Source organism: Ceratotherium simum, unplaced genomic scaffold (genome assembly GCF_057802395.1).
Source record: "Ceratotherium simum simum isolate JZ-2026a unplaced genomic scaffold, ASM5780239v1 HiC_scaffold_43, whole genome shotgun sequence".
NCBI classification, from domain to species: domain Eukaryota; kingdom Metazoa; phylum Chordata; class Mammalia; order Perissodactyla; family Rhinocerotidae; genus Ceratotherium; species Ceratotherium simum.
Window position 1 is genome coordinate 5,800,681 of NW_028261259.1, and position 20,171 is coordinate 5,820,851.

The following is a 20,171-nucleotide window of genomic DNA, read 5'->3' on the forward strand; positions in this document are numbered from 1 at the left end:
CAGAAGGAAAACTGGAACATTCATAACACGTGGAAGTTCAACAAAAACTCTTAAACTTAAAAGTAGATCAAGGGGCCGACAGGTGCTGTAGCGGTTAAGTGCGTGTGCTTCGCTGCTGGTGGTCCGGGTTCGGATCCTGGGCACACATCGATGCATGCTTGTCAGGCCATACTGTAGTGGCATCTCACATAAAGTGGAGGAAGATGGGCAAGGATGATAGCTCTGGGCCGGTCTTCCTCAGCAAAAAGAGGAGGATTGGCATGGATGTTAGCTCAGGGCTGATTTTCCTCACACAAAAAAAGGTAGCTCAAAGAAGAAATCAAAAGTGAAATTAGAAAATAGCTCAAAACATACAAAAAGAAACAATAGGGGCCGGCCCGGTGGTGCAAGTGGTTAAGTGCATGCGCTCCACTGCGGCGGCCCGTGGTTCGCTGGCTCAGATCCCGGGTGTGCACCGACGCACCACTTGGCAAGCTATGCTGTGGCAGCATCCCATATAAAGTGGAGGAAGATGGGCACGAATGTTAGCCCAGGACCAGTCTTCCTCAGCAAAAAAAAATAAAATAAAATAAAAGAGGATTGGCAGATGTGAGCACAGGGCCAATCTTCCTCAGCAAAAAAAAAAAAAAAAAAATTAAAAGAAAAAGAAAGAAACAATAAACACACCAAAACTTATAGGATGCAGCAAAAGTAGTAGTAAGAGGACAGTTTATAGTGATAAACTTGTACATTATAAGAGAAGAAAGATGTCAAAGAAACAATCTGACTTACAACACACAGCATTAACAAAAGAAAAAATGAAACCCAATGTTAGCAGAAGGACGGAAGTCACCAAGAGGAGAGTGGAAAAAAATTGAAAGACAGTATGGAAGATCAATAAAAGTAAAAGTTGAGTTTTGGAAAAAATAAAATTGAGAAACCCTTAGATAAAATATCTAGGAAAACAAAGATAGATGACTCAAACTAAATCAGAAATGAAAGAGGAGGCATTACAACTGATGCTTCAGAAAGAAAAAGATCAGAAGAGACTATTCTGAGCTAGTGTACACTCGTAAATTGGGTAACCTAGACAAAATAGATAAATTCCTAGAAACAACCTATGAAAGCTGAATCATGAAGAAATAGAAATCTTGAACAGACCAGTAACAAATAAGCAGACTCAATCAGTAATCAAACACCTCCCAACGAGAAGGGACTTCTCCACTCTGCCTGACCTTAGCCAGCCTGCCCCAGCCCCAGGCTGACTCCTGTGGACCTAGCTGGCTCCCTGTAAGTTTCCGCAAATCCAGGCCCCTGGTTCACCCTGGAGCATGCCAGCTCTGGGGGCCTCAAGCAGCATCCTTGACACCAGGCTCCCACCGGCTCCTGGAAACCCAGGGCCCCATCTCAGCCTAGGGGCTGCCATCTTCAACAGCCCTAGGTGGCTCCTGTGACCCCAAGTGGTGTCCTTGGCACCAGGCTCCTGGTGGGCTCTGGTGAATCCAGACCCTGGTTCACCCAAGTTTCTGCGTACTCCAGGCAGCCACAGGAAACACTCATAGTCACAGGCAGCTTCTGTACCAGGGCACCCAGTGGGCTCCCACACCCCAAGACCCCAAGTCACTCCAGCACTTGCTGGCTCCAGCAACCCCAGGTAGATTCTATGGCACCAGGATCCCCAGGGGCTGCTGGGAACTCAGGCCCATGGCTCACCACACCACCTGCCAGTTCCAGGAGCCGTAGACAGCTCTCATGGAACCAGGCCCCTGGCAGGCTCCCACAAAACCAGGCTCCCAGCTCAACCAGGTGCTTGTTGACTCAGGCGGTCCCAGGCAGCTCACATGGCACCAGGCACCGGCAGGTTCCCATGAACCCAGGCTTCCATCTTGACCCAGTGCCTGCTGGCTTCTGCAGCCTCAGGCAGCTCCTGTGGCCCCAGGCTCCCAGCAGGCTCCCAGGAATCCAGACATCTGGCCTACCACAGCACAAGCTGTCTCTCGTGGTGCCAGGCTCCTGGCAGTCTCCTGTGAACCAAGGCTCTCAGCTCATCCCAGCACTGGCGAACTCTCATGGCCCTGGATGACTCCTGTGGCTGCAGGCTCTCAAAGAGGACCTTTCAAAACAGGCTCCAGTGGGGCGACTCATGAACTCAGGGTCCCAGCTGTGCCCAGGGCCAGACACAATACCATAGACCCAAGCTTTCCACTCACCCCAGTACCAGGCTGCCCAAGGACTCCAGCAGCAAGCCCTCCCCTGGACACTACCAGATGGCCTACACAGGACCCCTAGATGGGATGACTGTGAAGGTTTTGATTTGCTAAAGCCAGTCTGTAAAGAGTGGAAGAGGTGCCTACTTCCTCAAATTTCCAGACACCAATGGAGGCCACAAGGATCATGAATAATCAAAAACCCATGACAGGGCCGGCTCCGTGGCTTAGCGGTTAAGTGCACGCGCTCTGATGCTGGCGGCCCGGGTTCGGATCCCGGGAGCGCCCCGAGGCACCACTTCTCCGTCTAACTCGAGGCCGAGTCCCACGTACAGCAACTAGAAGGATGTGAACCTATGACATACAACTATCTACTGGGGCTTTGGGGAGAAAAAACTGAATAAATAAAATCTTTAAAAAAAAAAAAAAACCCATGACACCACCAAAGAAAAAGAATAAAACTCCAATGACTGACCAAGGAATGGAGGTATAGGAACTATGTGACAAAGACTTCAGAACAACCCTCTTTGAGAAATTCATAAAACTCTAAGGAAACATAGATAGACTACTAAATGAAATAAGGAAACAGTGCATGAACAAGTGAGAAGTTCACTATAGAAACAGAAAATATTAAGGAAAAGCAAACAGAAACCCTAGAGTTGAAGAACACAATGACTGAACTGAAGAATTCAATAGAGAGCTTCGAAATCAGATTCAACTATAACAAGAAATAATTAGTGAACTAGGAGATGTGTCATTTGTCATCATCCAGTCAAAGAAGCAAAAAGAAAAATAGGAATGGATAGGAACAGGGAAAGGCAGTGTGAATTATGGGATACCATGAAAAGAAATAGATAAGCATTATTAAAGTACCAGAGGAGAAGACAGGGATAAAGGAAAAGAGTGTTTACTTAAAATAAGTAGCAGCTGACACCTTCCCAAATCTGGAGAGAGATTTACACATCCAAGGTCCTGAAGCCGATCTGTCAACCTAAAATTTAAAACTAAATCTTTCTTCTCCAAGACACATTATAACAAAACTACCTGAACTCAAAAAAAGGATCAAACAACATGATCAAGTTCAACATGATGCAAGTCAATGAATGTGATACACCACATTAATAGAATGAATGATGAAAATCACAAAAAAAATCTCAATCGATGCAGAAAAAGCAGTTTGACAAAATTCAACAGCCCTTCATGATAAAAATTCTAAATAAAAGGTTACAGAAAGAACATACCTGAACATAATAAAAGGTTTACATGACAAAACCCACAGCTAACATCATATTGAACAGTGAAAGGTTGAAAGCTTTCTTGCTAAGACAAAGAACAAGACAAGGGTGCCCAGTCACAACACCACTTTTCAACATACCACTGCAAGTCTCAACCAGAGACATTTGGCAACGAAAAGAAATAAAATCCATCTAAATTGGAAACGAAGAATCAAAGTGGTCTCTGTTTGCAGATGATATGATTTTATATAAAGAAATACCTAAGGACTCCCCCCAAGACTGTTAGGACTAATAAACGAATTCACTCAAGCTTCAGGAGACAAAAACAACAGATAGAAATCTGTTGACTTTCTGTACACTAACAATGAACTATCTAAAAAAGATATAAAGAAAAAAATCCTACTTACAATAACATCAAAAACAGTAAAATACTCATAAATAAATTTAACCAAGAAGGTGAAAGATCTAGACACTGACAACTATAAGACATTGATGAAAGAAATCAAAGACACAGAGAAATGAAAAGATATCTTATGTTCATGGATCAGAAGAATTAATATTATTAAAATGTCCGTGTTACCCAATGCCATCTCAAGATTCAATGCAATTCCTATTAAAATTTCCATGACATTTTTCACAGAAATAGGACAACCAATCCTTTTTTTTTTAAAGATTTTATTTATTTTATTTTTCCCCCCAAAGCCCCAGTGGATAGTTGTATGTCGTAGCTGCACATCCTTCCAGTTGCTGTATGCGGGACTCGGCCTCAGGATGAACGGAGAAGTGGTGCCTCGATGCGCACCCGGGATCCGAACCCGGGCCGCCAGCATCGCAGCGCGCGCACTTAACCGCCAAGCCACAGGGCCGGCCCATGGACAACCAATCCTAATATTCATATGGATCCACAAAAGACCTCCAATAACCAAAACAACCCTGAGAAAGAAAAAGCTGAAGGCATCACATTCCTGAATTCAAATTTTATTACAAATCTATAGTAATAAAAACGGTAATGATACAGGTATAAAATGAGACACATAGACCAATAGAACAGAATCAAAGGCCCAGAAATAAAACAACACACATACACTTTGCTAACAGTTGATGAGTCAGCTAAGAAGACTCCATGGGGAACAGATAGTTTCTACAATAAATGGTGTTGGGAAAACTGGATAACCACAGGCAGAAAACTGAAATTGGACCCCTATTTTACAACACTCTAAAAATAATCCCAAATTGAATTAAAGACTTAAATGCAAGTCACCAAATATAAAACAACTAGAAGAAAATATAGAGAAAACAGCCCCAAGAAACTCGTCTTGACAATGATTTTTTTGGATATAACATCAAAAGTGCAAACAACAAATGTAAAACTTAACAAGTGGGATGACATCAATCTAAAAATCTTCTGCACAGCAAATAAAATAATTGGCAAATTAAGGGGTTAATATCCACAGTATATAAGAAACTCTTACAACTCAACAGCAAAGAAACCAACAAAACAATATGAAAATGGTCAAAGGACCTGAATAGATACTTTTCCAAAGAAGACATAAAAATGGTTAACAGGTACCTGAGAAGATGCTCGTAATCACTCACCATCAGGGAAATAAAATCAAAACTACAATGAGATATCACCTCACACCTGCTAGAATGGTTATTTTCAAAGAGACAACAGACAACAAGTGTTGATGAGGCTGTGTAGAAAAGAGAACCCTGTGAACTGTTGGTATGAATGTAAATGCTACAGTCACTATGGAAAAAATATGGAATTTTCTCAAAAAAATAAAAATAGAAATACTATATAAATGAGCAATTCGCCTTCTGGTTGTATATCCAAAGGAAATGAAGTCACTATTCTGAAGAGATATCTGCACCCCTATGTTCATTTCAGCATTAATCACAAACTGAGGACGTGGACACAATCCATGTGTCCATCAATGGATAAATAGATAAAGAAAATGTCAGACATATGTATATATACATGAAATATATAATGGAATATTATTTAGCCATGCAAGAGAATGAAATCATGCATTTTGTAACAACACAGATGGAACTTGAGGCATTACGCTAAGTGATATAAGTCAGACAGACAAAGACAAATACTATATATTCTCACTAATGTGAAACCTAAAAAAGCCCAACTCAAAGGAATAGAGGCTAGAATGGTGTTTGCAAGGACATTGGGCGTGGGGGAAAGTGGGAGAGGTAAGTCAAATTGCACAAATTTCTAGCTGTAAATGAATAAGTTTTGGGGATTTAATGTACAGCATGGTGACCATAATTAACAATAATATATTATAGACTTGAAAGTTGTTAAGAGAGTAGATCTTAAAAGTGATCGCTAGAAAAAACAAGTTAATTATGTGAGGGAATGGAGATGCTAACTCACTGTATTGTGGTAATCCTTTCACAAATCATCTTGAACACCTAAAACTTACATGTGTTATATGTCACTAATATTTCAAGAAATCTAAAAAAAAAATCTCTCAACAAAGTAAAACCCAGGACCATATGACTGCAGTGGTGAATTCTACCAAACATATAAAGAAGTTTTAAAAACAAGCCTTCTTACACTCTGTCAAATATTGAAAAGGAGAGAACACTTCCAAACTCATTTTACGACGCCAGTATTACCCTGATACCAACACTAGACAAGGACACTAAAAGAAAATAAAATTACAGACCATTACCCCTGATGAACATAGATGCAAAAATCCTCAACAAAATGCTAACAAATTGAATTCAACAGCGTATTAAAAGAATTATACACTACCACCAAGTGAAATTTATTCCTGATATACAAGGGTAGATTAACACACAAAAATCGATCAATGTAATATGCAACATCAAGAAAATGAAGGGGAAAAAACATGACCATCTCGACTGATGCACAAAAACCCTTTGACAAAATTCAACAGCCTTTCATGTTAAAACACTCGAGAAACAAGGAATAGGAAGAAAAACGCACAGCAAACACAAAACTCAGTGATGGAAGACTGAAAACTTTTCCTCAAAGCTCTAAGATCAGGAACAAGGCAAGGATGCCCACTTTCACCACTTCTATTCAACACAGTACTGAAAGTTCAAGCCAGAACCATGACGCAATAAAAATAAATAAATAAAAGGCATCCAAATTGGAAAGAAAGAAGTAAAATGGTCTCTGTTTGATGATGATATCATCTCATATGTAGAAAATCTGAAAGACTCCACAAAAAGCCGTTTGATCTAACAGAGAATTCAGGAAAGTAGCAGGATACAAAGTCAATACACAAAAATCAGTTGCATTTCTATACATGAACCGGGAGCTCTCTGAAAAGGAAATTACAAAAACAATTCATTTATAACAGTATCAGAAAGAATAACATGCTTAGGAATTAACTTAACCAAGGAGGTGAAAGGCTTTCGCCATAAAAACTACAAAACATTTCAGAAAGAAATTAAAGAAGACATACATAAATGGACACACATCCCATATTCATGGATTGGAAGGTTTAGTATTGTTAAAGTGTCAATATTACCCAAAGCAGTCTACAGATTCAATGTAATCCCTATCCAAATCCTAATGATGTTTTTTGCAGAAATAGAAAAACTCGTCCTAAAACTCACATGGAATCTCAAGAGACTCAGAATAGCCAAAACAATCCTGGAAAAGAAGAACAAAACTGGAGGACTCACATTTCCTGATTTCAAAACTTACTACAAAGCCACAGTAATCAACAGTATGGTATTGGCATAAAGGCAGACATAGAGACCAATGGCATAGAATAGCTAGCCCAGAAACAAACCCTCACATATATGGTCAAGTGATTTTTGACAAGGGTGCCAAGACCATGCAATGGAGAAAGGTTTCTTGTCAACAAATGGTACTGGGAAAACTGGATATCTGCATGCAAAAGAATGAACTTGGACCCTCATCCAACACCATATACAAAAATTAACTCAAGGATATAAATGTAAGACTTAAAATAAGAAAACTCTTAGAAGAAAACAGGACAAAATCTTTATGACACCGGACTTGCCAATGATTTCTTGGATATGACACCAAAGGCACAGGTAACGAAAGAAAAACAACGGAGAAATTGGACTCCACAAAAACTTTATAAGTTGGTACATCAAGAGGCACTGTGCATAGAGTGAAAAGGCAACCCACAGAGTGGGAGAAAATATTTGCAAATCATATTTCTGACAAGACACTGGTATCCGGAATATACAGAGATGTCTTAAAACTGAACAACTAAAAAACAAGCCAATTCAAATATGGGCAAAGGACTTGAAGAGACAGTTCTCCAAAGACTTATGAATGGCATATAAGCACATGAAAAGACGCTCAACACCACTAATCATTAGGGAAATGCAAATCAAAACCACAATGAGACACCACCTCACACCCACTAAGATGAGTGCTACAGGAAAGATATAAAACAACATGTGTTGGACAGGATGCGGTGAAATGGGAATCCGTGTACACTGTTGATAGGAATGTAAAATGGTGCAGCCGCTATGGAAAACAGTATGAATGTTCCTCAAAAAATTGAATATAGAATTATCACATGATCCAGCAATTCCACTTCTGGATATACACCCAAAGGATCTGAAAGCAGAGCCTTGAAGAGATATTTGTACACCCATGTTCATAGCAGTATTATTCACAATAGCTAAAACGTGGAAACAACCCCAGTGTCCACTGACACATGAATGGATACACAAAATGTAGTATATCCATACAACAGAATATTATTCAGCATTACAAAGGACGCAAATTCTGCAATATGCTACATGTGTATACACCTTGGGGACATTATGCTAACAGAAATAAACCAGTCACAAAAAGAAAAATACTGTATGATTCTGCTAACATCAGGAAGGGAGACTAGTGAAAATCACAGAGATGGAAAGTGGAATGGTGGCTGCCAAGGGCTGGGGGGAGGGAAGAAGGGAGAGTTATTGTTTAATAGGTATAGGGTTTCAGATTTATAAGAGATATGGGGATGAATAGTGGTGATGACTGTGCAACAGCGTAAATGTATTTAACGCCACTGAAGTGTACACTTAAAAATGGTTAAGATGGCACAGTTTTTGTTATGTATATTTTAACTCAATATACAAAAAGGAAAAAAAAAAGAAATTAGCTATCAAGCCACAAAAAGACGTAGTGGACTTTTAAATACATACTGCTAAGTGAAAGAACCCAACTGGAGAAGGCTATATACTCTGTTCCATAGTTTTCATATATTCCAATTACACGACATTCTAGACAAGGCAAAACTATAGAAACAGTATAAAGATCACTGTTGCCAGGAGTTGGAAGGCAAGGGATGAAGAGGCAGAGCACAGAGATTTTCGGGCAATCCAACACATCTGTAGGATACTGTCATGGTGGATGCATGAGATTATGCATTTGTCAAAATCCAAGTATGTGACAGTGAGACAGTGAACCTTAATGTAAACCACCGACTTGGTTATGAACACTGTAGCAGCATCAGCTCCTCACTTGTAAGGAATGAGCAGCACTAACACAGGTGGTCATGCAAGATGTTAACAGTAGGGGAAACTGTGGGGGAGGAGGGAGAAATGCTCTGCTCTCTCTGCTGAATTTCTCTGACCATCTAAAACTTTCCTAAAAAAACAATCTATTAATTAAAAAATAATCAATGGAAGGTAAGGAGTGGGTAGAAATATGGACAAAACAGGAATATCAGAATATTAATAAATGTTGAAGCTGGGTAATAGGGACATGGGAGGCTATCAGACTTCTCTATTTAATTTGTGTATGTTCAAGGTTTTCCACAATAAAACATTTTTAAAGCTCCAGATTAAATCTAGATTATATGTACAAGGAATCAAAGAATGTGAAGAAAACAGATATTTTTGAAGCAAGTACTCAAGGGGCACACTAAGGGAAGGTGCAATCACACTGGATAGAGAGTGAACGTCCTGGTTCTACCAGGAAGATTCAGAGCTCAGTGAGCAAGGCAGGCGACAGCACAGTCAGGAAAGTGACAGATAATGAACACGGAAAAATTTTCGCCCTCACTAATCACAGAAATGCCAACGATGGGCCCTGACAGAACTGCCAGGGGATTTACAACGTTGTGACACTCACAGTTAGAGCGGGCTCAGGGACAGTGTACCACGTCCTGTGAGAAGGCCAATCATCACCGGCTTTCTGGAGGGCAAACCTCTGGAACCCTGGAACTTGCAGGCCACTGGCCCGGCTGTTCTGTTGTACGGAATCTGTCCCAAAACAAAGGTATTGGGTAAAGATGATAGACTGAATAAACACATGTAGAGCCCCCTTGACATAAAGTCCCTAAAAAGTGACCCAAAGATTCCTTGATTGATGAACAAATTCATAATAGCCCTAAGAACCATCAAGAGAGCCGACATTTTGAGGAAGACATCAAAGAGAACCAGCAGTTCGTGACCGGGGACCCCAGTGGGGAGCTCCTGGTGGGCCGTGGAAACCTAGCCAGGGTGCCCTCTCCCTCTCCTCCTCGTCCCCCTGCCGCTCACCTAACACCTCCTGTATTGCCCCTCCACTCTCAGCCACTGCCCACATCGCACTCCAGCAACACAGGAACAGAGGCACAGGGCGCCCTTTCCACCAGCACATCTGTCCTCTTGCTCTCTGCACCTGCCCAGGCGGTGAAGCCCAGCCCTGCACTTCCTCGGGCCCAGCATGCTCCTCCCTGACCCTCAGGCTCCTCCTCTCCATCCGGTCCTACCTGCAGCAACTGTTAACTCATCTCCACCTTACAAACAAAACTCTCCCTTGGACGCATGCTCCTTTTTGGCTACTGCCCACTTTCCCGACTCCCCTTCATGGCTAAACCTCTTAAGTAAAGTGTCTCATACCTACTGCCCTCCCATGGCCCCCCTTCCCCCAGCTTCATTCCCACCCTCTCAAGGAGACTGAGGTCACCAGTGATCCCCTGTGGCCGAGTCCAGCCATCTTCTCTCCATTCTGATCAGAGCTGTATCCGACCCAGCTGAGCACCCCTCCTTTCTGCAATACCCTTTTCCCCTCATGGCTCCTGAGACTCCATGCTCCACCGTTTCAGTCTCCATTCCTGGACCCTCTTCAGCTGCACCTCTGTAAACACTGCCTGCTCCTAGGCTGGGCCCTGGTCCCTTCTACAGCTACAGTGTCTCCAAGAGACCTCATTCAATTCCATGGTTTTAAACATCTCTGACCTCATCCCGACTCTGCAGACACACTGATGCAACTTTAAGAGGTTAGGTGCTGGCTCCCCAGTGTTAGCACCTAAGAAGTATCACAGACTCGATTCCTCTCAAAATTTTACTGTCATATGAGTTCCAAAATAGCATCAAATATTTCCAAAAAGGAGGAAAAATTTGGCAACAATAAATAGTAGTGAACAAAGTAACCAATAAAAAGTCTACTTGCATATTACCATCGTTGCTTGATGGGGAAAATAAGAAAATAGAACAAAGTAAGATCAGACAGTCTCGAGCTGGGGAGTGGAAGGTGATGAGTTGGGAGTGTAGAACACAGGAACTGATCAACTCTAAGCATTTACAGAAAGAGAGGCAGAAATGGTTGTTCCTGGGCCGGCTCCGTGGCTTAGCGGTTAAGTGCGCGCGCTCTGATGCTGGCGGCCCGGGTTCGGATCTCGGGCGCGCCCCGAGGCACCACTTCTCCGTCCAATGCGAGGCCGAGTCCCACGTACAGCAACTAGAAGGATGTGAACCTATGACATGCAACTATCTACTGGGGCTTTGGGGAGAAAAAAATGAATAAATAAAATCTTTAAAAAAAAAAAGAAATGGTGTTCCTAAAAGCTGAAAGACACCCACTAGAAGAATAGAAAAATCATGAGAAAGCCTAACAAATTAAAAATTAAATTAAATGGTAGACTCAAATTCCAATTTATCGATAATCACAATTGTAAATGGATCAAATTGCTCTAGAAAAACATGAAGGCTCTCAAGTTGAGTTAAAATAGAGTTATAAAATAAAGGGATATAATATGGTTGAAACTAAGGATATAAAGAAATAAGACTTTAAATGGGACCAAAAGGGGTTCTCTGTGTTGATAACTGTCAGGAACACTTATACACATAACAATATGGTCTTGAAACATAAAGAAAAACTGGACAAACAAGAAGACACAGGCACCTCAAGAATCACAGGGAAACCTAACTTACTTCTCTTAGAAATCCACAGGTCAAGTGATACAGTAAGTTAGGAAACAGATCTGATGATGAACACAAAAAAGCTAGATCTAGACTCAGCCCAAGGGACAACAACAACATAAGCAACTAGTGGAGAGGAAACATTCTTCTCAAACCACAATGAAACAGTCACCACAATGGACTGTGTGCTAAGCCACAGTGAAATCTCTAAAGAGTCCAAAAAGCAGAAATCTATAAGTGACCATATTACCGGACCTTAAAGCAATAAAAGTAAAAAATAGTCACAAAATATTGGCTCCCCTCCCCCAACCTATCCACTTGAAAATCTATCCAAACCCTTCTAAATCTCTCAGGTTAAAGAGGGAATCCAGACAGACAGGACAACTTCTTTAGAAAAGAACAGCAATGAGAGGAGCATGAGACAAATTTATGGCGTGGGGACAAAGGGACAGAAGAAGGGACACAGCCGCCACTGCAGGTATCAGGGAATATCAACTGTACACGAAGAAGCTGAGCACTTCCCTCCAGGAGCCAGAACAACACCACAATAAAAGCAACATCAGCAGACTGAAGTGAGGATTCACAAGACAGGAACAACAATGTAGACCTGAGAAATGGAGTCAAGGGCTGACTGTCTGGAAAGACCTGTAACAGTGAGAAACATTGCACAATTTGACCAAGAGGAACAGACAAAGGCACCAAACTGTACCATCAGGTACAAGAAACTACAGAAACAGCTTTCACGTGATAGGAGAACATAGGGGATAACTCTGACCAGGACATCAGGGGTCTCAACTGGAGCTGTCCTTCCCCCGGGATGCATCTGGAAACACGGATGCATCTGGAAACACGTAGGATGCATTTTGTTTCTTGCTTTGTGTTTTCTTAATGGTTGTTGCCCTGGGGGTCCGGGAGGTCCTGAACAGCCAGTCACATAGAGCTGTTTGCCTCCTGAAGTGTTACTGACATCTGGGAAGACGAGCACTGATCCAGATTAAATGAACAATGTGGTAGGGAAATGTTCTCCATGGGTGTATAACAGGCAAAAGATGGTACCCTCAATACATAAGGAATATCGAGAAACCAATGTTTACAAGGACTAAACTGTAAAAGAGCAGGAAAATCAGAAATATAGCCAATAAACACACCAACAATATATCCAAACTATTCGTACAGTTGGAGAAATATGTATGTAAAACACAGGAAATAGTCTAGGAGATTATACAACAAATTTTACTACCAACAAGGAATAAAAGTTGGGAGGTATGTGAGAAATAGGAGTTTTCACCACTTGTTAGCTTGTATATTTCTGGAGTGTTTTAATTTTTACAAAAGAGAATGTATTCTACTCAAAAAGATGTTTAAAATTTTAAAGAAATTATTAAAATGTTCAAAATGACTTCAGTTCAAGGATATTCATTAAAACATGAAGGGAAAGAACCTCCCCCCATGACTTTAAGAGTCTCCTGTAACTTTTCTAATAGCTTACTATGTCGATTTTATTTCACATTTAGATCCTAACTCATTGGAATTTACATTTGTGTGAGGGATGCAACAGAAGCTGATTTTCCCCTGTTCAAGTGGAAAACCAACCGTCCAGGTACAATTCATTGCGTAGGTCTGGCTTTCCCAGCTGACCTGCAATGCCTCCTTCCCCACCTGCTAAACCCTGACAACTACCGCTGCCTCTCGAGCGCCCTAGAGCGAGCGGGGTGAGCTCTGCAGCCTGGGCTCCCTGTCTGCGAGGGGCGGCTACCAGCAGAGCCTTCTCCCAAGACAGCAGCAGGCATGCTGCACACAGAAGTGCTCAGGGGCCGTCTGCTGCAGAGCAGAAAACCCCTCATGGTGAGCAGGCAGTGGGGGAGCCCCGAGCCCCAGGACTGACCTCGGCGGGGGGCAGCAGGCTGCTAAGGCAGGGAGCCCCCTCCCTTCAGCTCGTCCAGCTCCTCCTGCAGCGTGTGCACCTGGCTGTCGGCAGTTGCCCCTCTTCAGCTCGCCGTTCTTCTCCACCTGCTCCTGCAGGCGGCACCGAGCTCCTGTTCCCCCGGGAGCAGAAGCAGTAGGAGTGCAGCAGTCGAGGAGATCTTGCGCCCCCAGTGCTGACAGGATGACGCAGCTGAGGGACGTAGCGCTGGTGTCCCTGTGCTCGCCCTGCACAGCTTCTGCGGCTGGCTTCAGGGTGACATCTGTTGGAGGGTGGAGGGGCTCTGGGAGGGTTTCTGAGGCATCATTGTGAATGATGAACTTGGGGGTTCTGGGCCAAGTTCTCATCAGGCCCCAGGCTGGTCCCGTTGCAGCTGGGCTCCACATCTCTCTTCAGCCTCTTTTGGTCAACAGCCTCTCAAGGGACAGATGGCCTCTCTTGAGTGTGCTCTGAGAAGAAACTGTAAGAAGGAAGCCAGCCAATAAATCTGCACGCCCCTATCCTGAGGGATAAAGTCACCCACGGAAATGCCACTCTTACCCAGCAGGCCCTGGCTGGGAAGAGGGGGTCTCATTGCCAGCATCTATAGCAGATGTGTTTGCATCTCCTTGGCTGCCTGATGCTGTGGAGGCCACACTGTCTCCTGGAGTTCCTTCCAGAGACTCTGCGCCCAATCCTGACTGGCGGCTTCCTGGGCGGCACTGGGTACAGGTTCACCCTGCAGAGCGGGTTACTTCAACTTGCGGGACCAAGGCTGGACCCTCAGCTTTTCCCTCAAGGACCACAATGAACCTGACGCTCCTTTCCCATCTGCTTCACTCGCATGTTCCTCAGCCCCCCGGTGGCCTTCCTGGTGTCCTTTCTCCTGGGGCAGCCGTGGCCTTAAGCCCCCCTTCTCAGTCAGGTGGAAGATGGAGGGCGTGTCTGTGGCTTGAGCATGTAGTACTGATCCTCCAGCCTTTCCTAGAGCTTTTTATGGTGAAATGTTCACTACAGATGAAAGAATGCTTAGTGGGTTCCAGTTATCCCTGTGAACAGCTTTTAACCACTGGACCAGACGTTTTGAGCCCATTATGTGGAGCCTGCAAGGATAAATGAAAAAGTAATTAAAAAGAAAGAATTAAATGTTTCCCCCTAAAATAATCAACTATAAAAGCAAAACAAGTGTTTTTGGGAACACCCACACCTGTAGCCACTTTGCGCATTTAAACCTTTAGTAAAGATTTAAGGAACACCTGCTTGCAACTTATTACTGGAATAGAAACATGAAAGACCCACTGTCTACCTTAAGGAGGTGACCGTCTGTAGGGCAGAGAAGGAAGGAAGGTGAGGACCTCCTCCCAGGCTGTGGTAAGTGCCCTGTGGGGACACAGACGTTCTGGCAGATAACACAGGATGGCATCAAGACAACAGGAAAGGCTTCAAGAAACCTCAGAAATAGTTCTTAGAAGCTCATGGCTGCCCAATCCTCCTGCTGTCCCTAGGATGCAGGACTTTGGGTGCTAAAACGGGGAGGGTTGGTCCCCCTATTTCAAAGCCAGGCCAGGTGTCGGCCAGCAGAGCCTCCCAGGCACCCAGCAGGGCGCCTGGCCCCAGCTCTGCTCAAGCAGCTGAGGATGCGAGACCACCGCCAAGGGGAGGTCAGCCCCAAGAGCTGTGGATCTGTATTCCTCCTGTCCTCCCACTACCAGGAGGAAAGCTGCTTCCTGTACAAATCAACCAGCCCCTGCAAGGTACTGACCAAGACACTTCATAATCTCTTCTCCTCATTAAGGTAAAATCTCTATTTAGACCAAACTGTGCAAGTGGGGGGTTGGGGGGGGTCTGTCCCGAGGGCTTTCTGTTCCACTTGAGGTCATCTAACCCCCCTGAGGCCACTGTGGACCAGACCAGGTGGATACTAGGTCCTCAGGGAGTTCCAAGCAACATGTCTTTCTAACCTTTCTCAATGCTTTGTGACTAGTTACCAAAGGACCCCCACCTCCCTTGCCTCCAGACCACGTTAGACCATGACACATGCCAAGAGCAACCTTCTCTGCAGGGCTTTGCCTCATTCTCAAAAACAGTAACAAAACTTTTGGGACACAGGCTCTCAAGGAAACCGTCAAGAAAGCATGATGGCTGACCTCTGAAACAAGCTCATGTTACTAGTTCTTTGGATAGATTGTAACAACTTCTGAATTAGAACAAACCACTGTAAACCTTCAATAAGACTACAGACAACAAGTGGCATTCAGGTCTTTCAAAATTCAATAACAACCTGCAACATGAAACAAAAGGATCTGCCAGGAGGTTTTCAAAGTAGAATGTCTTCAGTGCACTGTTCTAGGACCTCCAGTGTGGAGTCCGCAGGAAAGGACTCATTGAACTAGCTGAATTCCAGAAACCCTCATGAAGGGAGCCAGGCCAGGGGGAAGGCAAACCCCTCACCCTGCTGTGGGAGCCCAAGGAAGATGTGTAGAGAGGAGCCCCTTCACCGAGTCCCCGAAGTAAGCCTCCCGGTAAGGAGTGGGCCGTGCCCTCCTCCACCCAGGATGCTGTCAGATGCAGAGTCCAAGTCCACAGGGTCAGCCTCCCTATGAGGAGTGGACTGTGCCCTGCTCCCCCAGGATGCTGTCAGATGCCCAGTCTGCAGGGTCAGCCTCCCCATGAGGAGTGGGCCTCGCCATGCTCCACCCAGGATGCTGTCCAAGTCCAAGTCCACAGGGTCAGCCTCCCCATGAGGAGTGGGCCTTGACCTGCTCTGCCCAGTATGCTGTCAGACGCCTCTCCAGCACTCACCTCCACCTGCAGAGCCTCCTTTCCCTGCACTGCCAGGAAGCTTCTAGCAACAGAGCATCTGGGAGGTGTATCCATCCAGCAGGTATAAGCTGCATTTGCTCAACCACATTCCTGATTGCAGAGATCAAGGCAGGCTCCCTGTCATCAAAAGAGCAGAAAAGTCACAGCAAATCCAAGAAGATAGTGACCTAAGGAAGAGCGTTTCCACACTACCCTGTTACTTGACATTGTTGGCACTAGCCCAAATCAGTGGAGAGCAGGGTGGCTGCAGGGTGGGGGTGAGAGGGTGGTGGAGGCCATAAGGTGGGCACTGGTGGCTGTGGGGTGGCCATGGTGGCCCAAGGTGCCCCGAGCAGAGACGGTGGTGCAGACCAAGGCTACACAGCACCCAGCGCTGACTCACCTGCTGGACAGGCCCCGACCACAAAGTGCTGCCCACCTCGGGCTGGACCTCATGGTGAGCTGACCGGGCAGTGGCGACCAGTTACCTGTGGAAGGAGAAGGTGGTTTCTCGTTGCCTGGCCAATGGGAGCAGTTCGTGGCCGCCCAACGATCACCATCCAAGGCCTCAGGCTGTTGCACCGCCAGGCTCCGTCCCCCTCCTCACCACCCCTGAGCAGAACCACCATGAAGGTAGAGCTCTGGGCAACACTCTATGGGATGTGGAACTGGTCCCTGTGGCCTACAGGACAGGAAGATGGCAGCACGTGCCCACCCGTCCTCCGTAAAGATAGATGGCTGCGCCTGTGGGCCTGGCAAAATGCCTGCTGCCGCACGCATCCTGGGGTCATGCTGCCTAAACACTTCCGTTCTGCTGCCCAATGGGTCGCTGCTGCAGTGCTCAGAGTGAACGACCCAGACAGTGGGGGAGCCGAAAGTGTGGCCCAGCCCTCCGTGAGGGGACCCTCCATACGCAAAGATGGCGACCGATGCACTTCGGCCAGTACTTCCGGCCCCGCCTGCTTTGCTCAGCCAGATTGAACTTGGCGGCTGACCGTGCCATTGCGCTCATTCTCCCGGGCAGCCGGAAGAGGGACACGGGTGAGGGCATGCCCACCCGGGGTGGCCTGGGAGGCTGCGCTCACCTGAGTCCTTGGCCACGGGGACTCGCAGGTGTGGTTTGGGGTGAGACCGTGGGGTGGAGTGGGGCCCTCAGGTGGAGTGGGTAGGGGCAGCACACATGGTGAGACCGGCGCATCTGACAGCCCAGTCCCTACAGGTCTGGACGCTTTTCCTGTCTGGCTGCTGGAGCGGGAGGGGCAGCGGGGAGTCAGAGTGAAGGCAGGGCGCCAGTGGGGCTGGGGCACCGGCCTGGCAGGCCCACAGCAGGTGGGGTGGGAGGGGCAGCGGGGCATAAAGGAGGGGAGGGAGGGGTGCTGGCGGGGCTTCATTGTCGGTTCTTGGGAGGTTTTTCCTTCCCCTCCAGAAGTTAAGAAGTGGAAGTTCTGTAACTCCTGTGAAGTTAGGTTGTAGGCTGGAGGGAAGGAACCTACTCCAATGCTCACAACACACGCATGTATTTCTATTATTTCAGTGACTAATAGATCATTCAAGCTTCTTTTTCTGTGATGAAAAAGAGAAACTGAATCCATCTCATCGGGCCTTAACTTCTTGGGGTCCTAATACAATGTGTTGGGGGCAGGGGTGGGGTATTGGTGCTTTGGTCAATGCTAGTGTTGGGGAAGAGGGAGAATCCCCCTCCGCCCTTTCCCTTAAGGTTCTTATGGCTGGCCAAATAACTAAAAGACAGGTTAGCAGCAGAAAATAATACCAAGTTTAATAACATGTATACATAGGAGAAACTTGGAAATGAGCAGCTCGTCATTCTGTCTAAGCTGCTTGCTTAAGTATTGTATTGTAGCTAAAGGCGTGGAAGTTATTAGAGTGGTAGTGGTTTGGGATTTCAGAGGGGAAGAAGATAATTCACATGGAGATATAAATGCAAATGTTTGTCTGACAACTCTTTTCAAGACAAGCTATAGAGACTGTGGCCAGGGAGAGACAGACATTTTGATAAAATGGGCTTGTTGGTGCCTTTCCTAGTGTAACATCTATTTTGTATTATATTACAGCCATCATATGATATTGGCTCTTTCCTGAAACTGGTCTTCTATGTTAAATTCTTTAGGCAGTTTGGGAGGGGAAACTCAAATGTTCTTCCTGAATGTTCTGAGTCTTTATTGTCTTCAGCTCAAAATAATCCACATACCACAGAGGTGTATCTTGGGGTCGCCTGTGCTGAGCACCATCACTAGCATGCTTTTGCTCCAGAGGAGACAGTTCATTAATTTCTGCTGGCAGGATATTTTGGAATTTTGTAAGTTGCCTTGAAAGCATTTGTACACGGGCTCTCTTTTTCTTGCCACAGCAATTTTAGTTCCCTCATTCCTTGTAAGGAGTGATTTGCTTTCAAGTATCCCTGCATCTGTCAAGGAAGACTTTCATTTGGTTTAATTCCACCTGTCATTGAGGATGGCATTGTTTTTTTGCCTCCTTTTTCTTTTCCTGGCAGCTGCAACGTGTTTACTGAAATCTCAGATTGGGAACTGTACGGTAGACATGTAGGCAATATTTCAATGGTTTGTGTCATCTGGCCACATATATGTGTTAAGTGGCTGGAGGAAACAGTAGCCCTGACTTCCATAGGAGCATGTTCAGCAGATGTATTTCTGGTGACGTTTGTTTAAAAAAGAAAAAGAATCGGACAGTGTTGTACTGTTTGCTGGGGGCACATGGTGGGGGAGGAATAGAATTATTTACTTCTCCACCTGTTCTCAGGTTATTACTGCTTGCATACCTACGACCATTCCCAGGAGAGACTTGGGTAAGGTAGAAAACAGTTTAATGTCAGTCATATTACCTTACATGTGAAAGTCATCATGTTCAAGTTAGGAGTAGGCATATGATGAGTGGTAATGGGACACTGAAGGCTGCTTCAAAGTAGAAAAGGTGTTGGCACTTGAAGGTCTCTATTGATGCTGATAAGAACATGTATGGTATTTGCAGGATGTGGTGGGGAGCTTTCTTTCTAACATGATGCTGTAAGTCCTTTTAGGGCTGATTAATGGACCAGCCTCCCCTGGCCCCTGCGGTTCTTACAGATTCGGCCTTCCTTGCCCAAGGGTTAGGCTGTTCCTGGTTGTTTTTATAGTCATCCATTCATTAAGCTGCATTTCTTATCAAGTACAAGGTGTGTGTCATGCATTATTCTAGACCCTGGGGCCAGAGAAGAGAACACAAAAAGGATGCCCTCGGTGACATTCTGGATGTGACACCAATAGTGTGGCTCATGTGGGAGAGTGATGTCTGCCAGGCTGGATGGGGGTGGAGTTGTACGCAGGAGGACCAGGAAAGGTCTTACCACAGAGGTAGGTTTTGAACAAGGCCCTAAAGCAGTGCGGGAGGAAGGGCAAGTGGCCTGCTCTGGGAGCAGCAAGGAGGCCAGTGTGGCCAGGGCACAGCTGGTGAGGGCAGCAGGAGCTGAAGGCAGAGTGGTGACTTGGGCCCAATCATGAGGCCTTGTTGTTCATAGTGAGGACTCGGGCGTTTATTTATTCTGAATGAGATGTTGACCCTTTGGATGTTTTGAGAGGAGGAGTAACATGGCCAGGCATATGTTTAGCAGACTCCATCTGGCTGCTCTGCTGAGAATATACCACAGAGGGGCCGGGGCAGAGGGCAGGAGACCAGTTAGGAGGCTGTTGCAAGAAGCCAGGCAAGAGGACTTGGAGGCATATGTCAGGGTGGGGAGAGGAAGTTGAATTCTGGGTGTGTTTGGATGTCGAGACAGTAGGACCATGTACAGATGGGAAGAGGTGAGGGGTGGGGCTGGGGAGGGAGGACTTGAAGTCGGTGCTGAGTTTATGGCCTGAGTCAAGAAATAAG

General features: G+C 45.3%; 1 protein-coding gene and 1 pseudogene across 2 annotated transcripts in view; both read right to left on the bottom strand.

Annotated features, from left to right (window-relative positions):
- The window catches only part of LOC101405485 (peroxynitrite isomerase THAP4-like), a 56,316-nt pseudogene extending 38,761 nt beyond the window's left edge, over positions 1-17,555 (bottom strand). The window contains exons 1-3 of the transcript XR_015550836.1: positions 16,690-17,555; positions 16,287-16,424; positions 13,467-14,587 (exon numbers count right to left, since the gene is read on the bottom strand). The product of XR_015550836.1 is annotated as a peroxynitrite isomerase THAP4-like (transcript). The remainder of the gene's footprint in view (positions 1-13,466; positions 14,588-16,286; positions 16,425-16,689) is intronic.
- The window catches only part of LOC147911474 (uncharacterized), an 84,673-nt gene that overhangs the window by 43,851 nt on the left and 20,651 nt on the right, over positions 1-20,171 (bottom strand). The gene's annotated exons all lie outside the window — the stretch shown is intronic.